General features: G+C 58.2%; 2 non-coding genes across 2 annotated transcripts; both read left to right on the top strand.

The window, feature by feature from the left end:
• The first annotated feature begins 4,197 nt into the window (after positions 1–4,197).
• Positions 4,198–6,184, top strand: LOC148345694 (18S ribosomal RNA). Its single transcript, XR_015848519.1, has one exon. It is a non-coding gene; the product is annotated as an 18S ribosomal RNA (ribosomal RNA).
• A 1,342-nt stretch (positions 6,185–7,526) lies between these two features.
• LOC148345693 (5.8S ribosomal RNA) lies at positions 7,527–7,680 on the top strand. Its single transcript, XR_015848536.1, has one exon. It is a non-coding gene; the product is annotated as a 5.8S ribosomal RNA (ribosomal RNA).
• The last annotated feature ends 475 nt before the right edge of the window (positions 7,681–8,155 follow it).

Genomic DNA, 8,155 nt, shown 5'->3' with positions numbered 1-8,155 from the left:
AGGTTTTTGTTTCTTTTAAAGGCTGAGATGATTTTGTAATCTTGGATTATGCTTGTGTTCTGTAGTGTCTGATTTATATTTTGTCCATTCATTCAGACGGGTCCATGTATTTTCAGCGACAGCCGCAGTACCGCCAAAATCCATGCAGCGGCGCTGAGTTTATGGCCTCCGAAAGGCCCATTCATTCAGACGGGTCCATGTATTTTCAGCGACAGCCGCAGTACCGCCAAAATCCATGCAGCGGCGCTGGGTTTATGGAATCCGAAAGGCCCATTCATTCAGACGGGTCCATGTATTTTCAACGACAGCCGCAGTACCGCCAAAATCCATGCAGCGGCGCTGTATTTATGGCCTCCGAAAGGCCCATTCATTCCCAACGGGGCAGCAGTAGCATCGCGCGGCCACGCGGGGGCAGATATTGTGAGGGAATTACATTGTAGTGGACGGAGCGCCCATGCATTTCCAATGGGAGTGCAGTACCTCAAAAATCCGCTCCAAGCCACCGAACTTGAGGGCCCGACGTTCCCTCAACACTAGCCCAGTGCAATCGACATTTCGTTCTGTGTACATTGTTACACAGAATGACAATACAAGGGAATTATTATTATTATTATTATTATTATGTATTCAGCCACTAGTGGCGGGCACAATACCCCAAACACTGGCCCGGCGCTGGCTGAGTTTATGGCCTCCGAAAGGCCCATACATTCAGACGGGTCCATGTATTTTCAGTTTTCCGTAGCAGGTGTGATTGTTTGTTTAATTAGGTAGTTTGTGTTGGTGACGGTGTTCCTAACTGTGGTGGCTTGTTTGTAGAATGTGGGGCCCTGCGTTTGTGTTATGTTGATTTCTGGTAATTTACTTTTTACTAAGTAGTCTTTCAGGTTTTTGTTTCTTTTAAAGGCTGAGATGATTTTGTAATCTTGGATTATGCTTGTGTTCTGTAGTGTCTGATTTATATTTTGTCCATTCATTCAGACGGGTCCATGTATTTTCAGCGACAGCCGCAGTACCGCCAAAATCCATGCAGCGGCGCTGAGTTTATGGCCTCCGAAAGGCCCATTCATTCAGACGGGTCCATGTATTTTCAGCGACAGCCGCAGTACCGCCAAAATCCATGCAGCGGCGCTGGGTTTATGGAATCCGAAAGGCCCATTCATTCAGACGGGTCCATGTATTTTCAACGACAGCCGCAGTACCGCCAAAATCCATGCAGCGGCGCTGTATTTATGGCCTCCGAAAGGCCCATTCATTCCCAACGGGGCAGCAGTAGCATCGCGCGGCCACGCGGGGGCAGATATTGTGAGGGAATTACATTGTAGTGGACGGAGCGCCCATGCATTTCCAATGGGAGTGCAGTACCTCAAAAATCCGCTCCAAGCCACCGAACTTGAGGGCCCGACGTTCCCTCAACACTAGCCCAGTGCAATCGACATTTCGTTCTGTGTACATTGTTACACAGAATGACAATACAAGGGAATTATTATTATTATTATTATTATTATGTATTCAGCCACTAGTGGCGGGCACAATACCCCAAACACTGGCCCGGCGCTGGCTGAGTTTATGGCCTCCGAAAGGCCCATACATTCAGACGGGTCCATGTATTTTCAGTTTTCCGTAGCAGGTGTGATTGTTTGTTTAATTAGGTAGTTTGTGTTGGTGACGGTGTTCCTAACTGTGGTGGCTTTTTTGTAGAATGTGGGGCCCTGCGTTTGTGTTATGTTGATTTCTGGTAATTTACTTTTTACTAAGTAGTCTTTCAGGTTTTTGTTTCTTTTAAAGGCTGAGATGATTTTGTAATCTTGGATTATGCTTGTGTTCTGTAGTGTCTGATTTATATTTTGTCCATTCATTCAGACGGGTCCATGTATTTTCAGCGACAGCCGCAGTACCGCCAAAATCCATGCAGCGGCGCTGAGTTTATGGCCTCCGAAAGGCCCATTCATTCAGACGGGTCCATGTATTTTCAGCGACAGCCGCAGTACCGCCAAAATCCATGCAGCGGCGCTGGGTTTATGGAATCCGAAAGGCCCATTCATTCAGACGGGTCCATGTATTTTCAACGACAGCCGCAGTACCGCCAAAATCCATGCAGCGGCGCTGTATTTATGGCCTCCGAAAGGCCCATTCATTCCCAACGGGGCAGCAGTAGCATCGCGCGGCCACGCGGGGGCAGATATTGTGAGGGAATTACATTGTAGTGGACGGAGCGCCCATGCATTTCCAATGGGAGTGCAGTACCTCAAAAATCCGCTCCAAGCCACCGAACTTGAGGGCCCGACGTTCCCTCAACACTAGCCCAGTGCAATCGACATTTCGTTCTGTGTACATTGTTACACAGAATGACAATACAAGGGAATTATTATTATTATTATTATTATTATGTATTCAGCCACTAGTGGCGGGCACAATACCCCAAACACTGGCCCGGCGCTGGCTGAGTTTATGGCCTCCGAAAGGCCCATACATTCAGACGGGTCCATGTATTTTCAGTTTTCCGTAGCAGGTGTGATTGTTTGTTTAATTAGGTAGTTTGTGTTGGTGACGGTGTTCCTAACTGTGGTGGCTTGTTTGTAGAATGTGGGGCCCTGCGTTTGTGTTATGTTGATTTCTGGTAATTTACTTTTTACTAAGTAGTCTTTCAGGTTTTTGTTTCTTTTAAAGGCTGAGATGATTTTGTAATCTTGGATTATGCTTGTGTTCTGTAGTGTCTGATTTATATTTTGTCCATTCATTCAGACGGGTCCATGTATTTTCAGCGACAGCCGCAGTACCGCCAAAATCCATGCAGCGGCGCTGAGTTTATGGCCTCCGAAAGGCCCATTCATTCAGACGGGTCCATGTATTTTCAGCGACAGCCGCAGTACCGCCAAAATCCATGCAGCGGCGCTGGGTTTATGGAATCCGAAAGGCCCATTCATTCAGACGGGTCCATGTATTTTCAACGACAGCCGCAGTACCGCCAAAATCCATGCAGCGGCGCTGTATTTATGGCCTCCGAAAGGCCCATTCATTCCCAACGGGGCAGCAGTAGCATCGCGCGGCCACGCGGGGGCAGATATTGTGAGGGAATTACATTGTAGTGGACGGAGCGCCCATGTATGGCCAATGCATTTCCAATGGGAGTGCAGTACCTCAAAAATCCGCTAGATGGCCCCGATCTTGAGGGCCCGGCGTTCCCTCAAGTGCCGATTTTATACCCCCTTCTCCAGCCGACAGCCAGAATTATATTAGGGACTCGCAATTTTGAGAGGTGAGCACCAGGGCTAATCAGCGGCCACCCGTGACCATTGAGTCCGACAGAGCAGAGGCTAGGGGCGGCCTCGCATCTCGCAATTACCGAGGGAAGATGCCGGTTCTCGAAAAATTTCTAAGTTTTTCAAATTTTAAAGTATTGAAGTATTTAGGGCGCTTCCCGCGGCCCTGGCTTTTGCATGTACCCCTCTAAGCTCCGGTTCTCGAAAAATGTCTAAGTTTTTCAAACTTTAAAGTATTGAAGCCGGACTTCCGCGGAGGCTGACAGGGGGCCTCCATCGAAGCACCCTTCACCCCCGGGTGAGCCGGCGTCGGCCCACGGGCCTGCCGGTTCCCCAACTGAGCGATTGGCACACGAGACCCGCCTCGGAGGGCCCACGTCGGCCGGCGCAAGCCGGTGTTCGGGCGTGCGGCTCCTCCGGCTTTGCGGGTCAAGCTCCAGCGCCGAGGATACTAGGCAAACGTTGGGCCCCCCCGAGCCGAGTGGATACCCGCCTCAGAAAGAGCTGGGGCGGTACGTACGGACGGCCTCACTAAGAGGGAACGGAAGCTACTAAAGCACACGTATAACTGTCCGATGTGCGAACGAAAGTGAGGCCGGACGAATCCGATACGAGTTACGAGTGAGGCGGGATCCACGGCTGGCACTCGCGGGGCCCTCTTGCGAAACCATGCCTCGGCGTGAACCTTTTGGCGGCAGAACCAAGACGAACCGAGGTCGAGCTTCCGTCTCGAGCCACACCCAGACGTCCGACCGTCGCGGAGCCCGACGCCACGCGTGCTAGGGCTCCGCGCGAAACATCGTTTCACGACACCCGCTCGTCAGCCCGTCCGAACGTATACGAGTGTCGCGCGGCCCCCCGGGCCCGGCTGTAGCCACAGCCTCGTCCCGGACCAGGGCCGCACCGCCACCAGCAGCGCCCCCCCGGCGGCAGACGCACTCTGGTTGATCCTGCCAGTAGCATATGCTTGTTTTCAAGATTAAGCCATGCATGTCTAAGTACGAATGGCCAGTACAGTGAAACTGCGAACGGCTCATTAAATCAGTTATGGTTCCTTTGATCGCTCCACCGTTACTTGGATAACTGTGGCAAATCCAGAGCTAATACATGCAAACGAGCGCCGACTCGCGGGCGGGGCTCCGGCCTCGCCCCGGGGACGCGTGCATTTATCAGACACAAAAACCCACGCGGTGTCCGGCGGGCGGGGGCTCAGCCGTCGCGCGCGTCCCCCGCGTCCGGCCTCCGCCTCTCCGGGCGGGGGCGTAAGCGGCGCGGGCGGCTCCGCGCGCGCCGGTCCTCGTTCCGCCGGCCCGGCCCCCCCTTTGTGTTGACTCAGGATAACCTCGTGCCGATCGCTCGCCCACCCGAGGCGGCGACGACTCATTCGAATGTCTGCCCTATCAACTTTCGATGGTAGACTCTGCGCCTACCATGGTGACCACGGGTAACGGGGAATCAGGGTTCGATTCCGGAGAGGGAGCATGAGAAACGGCTACCACATCCAAGGAAGGCAGCAGGCGCGCAAATTACCCACTCCCGACACGGGGAGGTAGTGACGAAAAATAACAATACGGGACTCGTTCGAGTCTCCGTAATTGGAATGAGCCGAACACAAACCCATCGGCCAGCATCCATTGGAGGGCAAGTCTGGTGCCAGCAGCCGCGGTAATTCCAGCTCCAATAGCGTATTTTAAAGTTGCTGCAGTTAAAAAGCTCCTAGTTGGACCCCGGGACGCGAGCTGACGGTCCGCCGCGAGGCGTGCATCCGTCTGTCCCAGCCCCTGCCTCTCGGCAAAAGCCCCCGTGATGCCCTTCGCTGGGTGTCACTCGCGGGGCCCGAAGCGTTTACTTTGAGGAAATTAGAGTGTTCAAAGCAGGCCACACGGCCGCCCCTGCATATCGCAGCTGGGAATAATGGAATAGGACTCCGGTTCTATTTTGTGGGTTGTCATGAACTGGGGCCATGATTAAGAGGGACGGCCGGGGGCATTCGTACTGCGCCGCTAGAGGTGAAATTCTTGGACCGGCGCAAGACGGACGAGAGCGAAAGCATTTGCCAAGAATGTTTTCATTAATCAAGAACGAAAGTCGGAGGTTCGAAGACGATCAGATACCGTCCTAGTTCCGACCATAAACGATGCCGACTCGCGATCCGGCGGCGTTATTCCCATGACCCGCCGAGCAGCACCCGGGAAACCGACCAAGTGTCTGGGTTCCGGGGGGAGTATTGTTGCAAAGCTGAAACTTAAAGGAATTGACGGAAGGGCACCACCAGGAGTGGAGCATGCGGCTTAATTTGACTCAACACGGGAAACCTCACCCGGCCCGGACACGGAAAGGATTGACAGATTGAAGGCTCTTTCTCGATACCGTGGGTGGTGGTGCATGGCCGTTCGTAGTTGGTGGAGCGATTTGTCTGGTTAATTCCGATAACGAACGAGACTCAAACATACTAAATAGTACCGCGGCCCCCCGCGCGGTCGGCGGCAGAAAACTTCTTAGAGGGACAAGTGGCTCTCAGCCACACGAGAATGAGCAATAACAGGTCTGTGATGCCCTTAGATGTCCGGGGCTGCACGCGCGCCACACTGAGCGTATAAGCGCGTCGTCTATCCCCGCGCCGGCAGGCGCGGGTAATCCTATGAACCCCGCTCGTGACAGGGCCTGGGGATTGCAATTATTTCCCACCAACGAGGAATTCCCAGTAAGCGCGGGTCATTAGCCTGCGTTGATTAAGTCCCTGCCCTTTGTACACACCGCCCGTCGCTACTACCGATCGGATGGCTTAGTGAGGTCCTCGGATAGTCCCCGCCGGGGCCGGCCCCGGCTCCGGCGGTGTGCCAGAAGACGGTCGAACTTGACTATCTAGAGGAAGTAAAAGTCGTAACAAGGTTTCTGTAGGTGAACCTGCAGAAGGATCATTAACGTACGAGCGGCAGCAGATCCGCCTCGGTACACCCCCGACGAGCCAGACGCCGAGGGCGGCGGGTCGTCGCAGGCGGAGGAAGAGGGTAGACCGGGACGGGACGGGACGGGGGGCGCGGCGCGGGTCACTCCCGGGCCGCGCGTCGGAGCGAGTTCGGCGGGCGCCACGCGGCGCGGCGCGACGCGAGAAAAGGCGGCGGGCGATGTCGCGCTACCTCCGTGCGAGCGGGGTAGCGCGCTCGTCCGACGACCCCAGTAGCGCGGCGCGGCGCGACGACAGGCGACCGCCAGCGACGGGCGAAAGGCGGCGGCCGTGCGCGGGACCCCCGTAACCGGGGAATCCCCCTCTGCCGACGACCCTAGCTCGGCGCGGTTCTCGCGCTTCCGGCGCGCGCTTCCGGGGCGGCACTCGCCTCGACGACCTCCCGTCCTTTAAAGGTAACGGTTCGGGCCGGCGCCCCGGCGTCCGTCCGCCCGTCGGTGTCGCGTGTCCGTGCGGCGCGGGGCTGCTCTCGGCGAGGGTCGCCGAGCAAGCGGATCCCCGCACGGATCACAACGGCCGTATGGCGGCGGCGTCGGGACGCCCGCCCGAGACGAAGGTTCAGGGCGACGAAACGGTGCTCCCACCGGCTACCTTTTTCCCCGGCCAAACGCGTCCGTCGGCCGGAGCCCTCGAGGGGCCGCGTAGCGCGCGCGTGGGCCGGCCCCCGGACACCGGAGTCCCTCCCGGGGCTCCGGACACCGGGGGTTCGGTTCCGCGCGGTCCGCCGCGGTCTCCTCTGTCCATCCATAGTCCGGGCAGGCCGCGGCCGGGTCGGGGGCCAGTCCCCCCTCGGTGTCAGCGCGGTCGCGCCGCCCTTGTAAACCAAACCCACTCGCTGACGGGTAGCAACACCCAAAGCGTCGCTTCGCGGCGCGGCGGGGCTTCCAAGTCGGATGGCCTTCCGGGGTCCGGGTAGGAGACGCCGGGGGCCGGCCTCAGCGCCGAGCCCCCGACCTACCCGGCGAGTCCGGTCGCCGAGTCGTGTCAGGCCCGAGCGGGAGACGCCGGGCGCCGGCCTCAGCGCCGAGCGCCCGACCTACCCGGGCCGACGCACGTCTCGGGCGCCGTCGCGGCCCCGAGCGGGAGACGCCGGGCGCCGGCCTCAGCGCCGCGCGCCCGACCCGCTCGGCTCGTCGCGGCGTCGCGCGTATCGCGCCCGTCGGTAACCGCGCCGCGGGTTAGGGGCTCGCTCGCGGGAGCGACCGAACGGCACCCGCGGCGCGTTCGTCTCCGGTACAAACCCTGTCGTGAATTTGTCTCCGATCGTCCCGGGCGGACGTAAAAGGGCCCAAACGTACGACTCTTAGCGGTGGATCACTCGGCTCGTGCGTCGATGAAGAACGCAGCTAGCTGCGAGAACTAATGTGATTTGCAGGACACATTGATCATCGACACTTTGAACGCACATTGCGGCCCCGGTTTTACCCCGGGGCCACGCCTGTCTGAGCGGCGCTTTCCAATCGATCGGACGCGGGCCGGGCCCTCCGCGACATTCCGCCGGTCCGTCCGGCGGGTGGCGCGAGAACCCGGTCCGCGCGGGCGAGGCTCGGGCCCTCCGCGACATTCCGCCGGTCCGCCCGGCGGGTGGCGCGCGACCCGTCTCCCCGCCCACTCCGCGGCTGGGGTTTCGCAGGGACCCCCGTCCCTTCGTACCCTCAAATACAGACTCGGGCGGCGCTCCGTGTCCGTCCGCCCGTCGGTGTCGCGCGTCCGCGCGTCCGGAGGTGCTTCTCGGCTGCCGGTGAGTACGGCTGGTACTTAGCATACCGAGAAGGTGCTCCGCGCGCGCGGCTCCGCGCGGCGGCCCGTATGGCGGCGGCGCTCGGCGCCCTCCTCAGGTAAAGGTCCCGGTCGGCGCCTCGGCGTCCGTCCGCCCGTCGGTGTCGCGTGTCCGTGCGGCGCGGGGCTGCTCTCGGCGAGGGTCGCC

This window comes from Urocampus carinirostris, unplaced genomic scaffold, assembly GCF_059441175.1.
Source record: "Urocampus carinirostris isolate Australia breed hairy pipefish unplaced genomic scaffold, RoL_Ucar_1.0 HiC_scaffold_33, whole genome shotgun sequence".
In the NCBI taxonomy this organism is placed as follows: Eukaryota; Metazoa; Chordata; class Actinopteri; order Syngnathiformes; family Syngnathidae; genus Urocampus; species Urocampus carinirostris.
The sequence above is the reverse complement of the archived record's forward strand: the minus strand, read 5'-3'. Positions and strand labels throughout refer to the sequence as shown.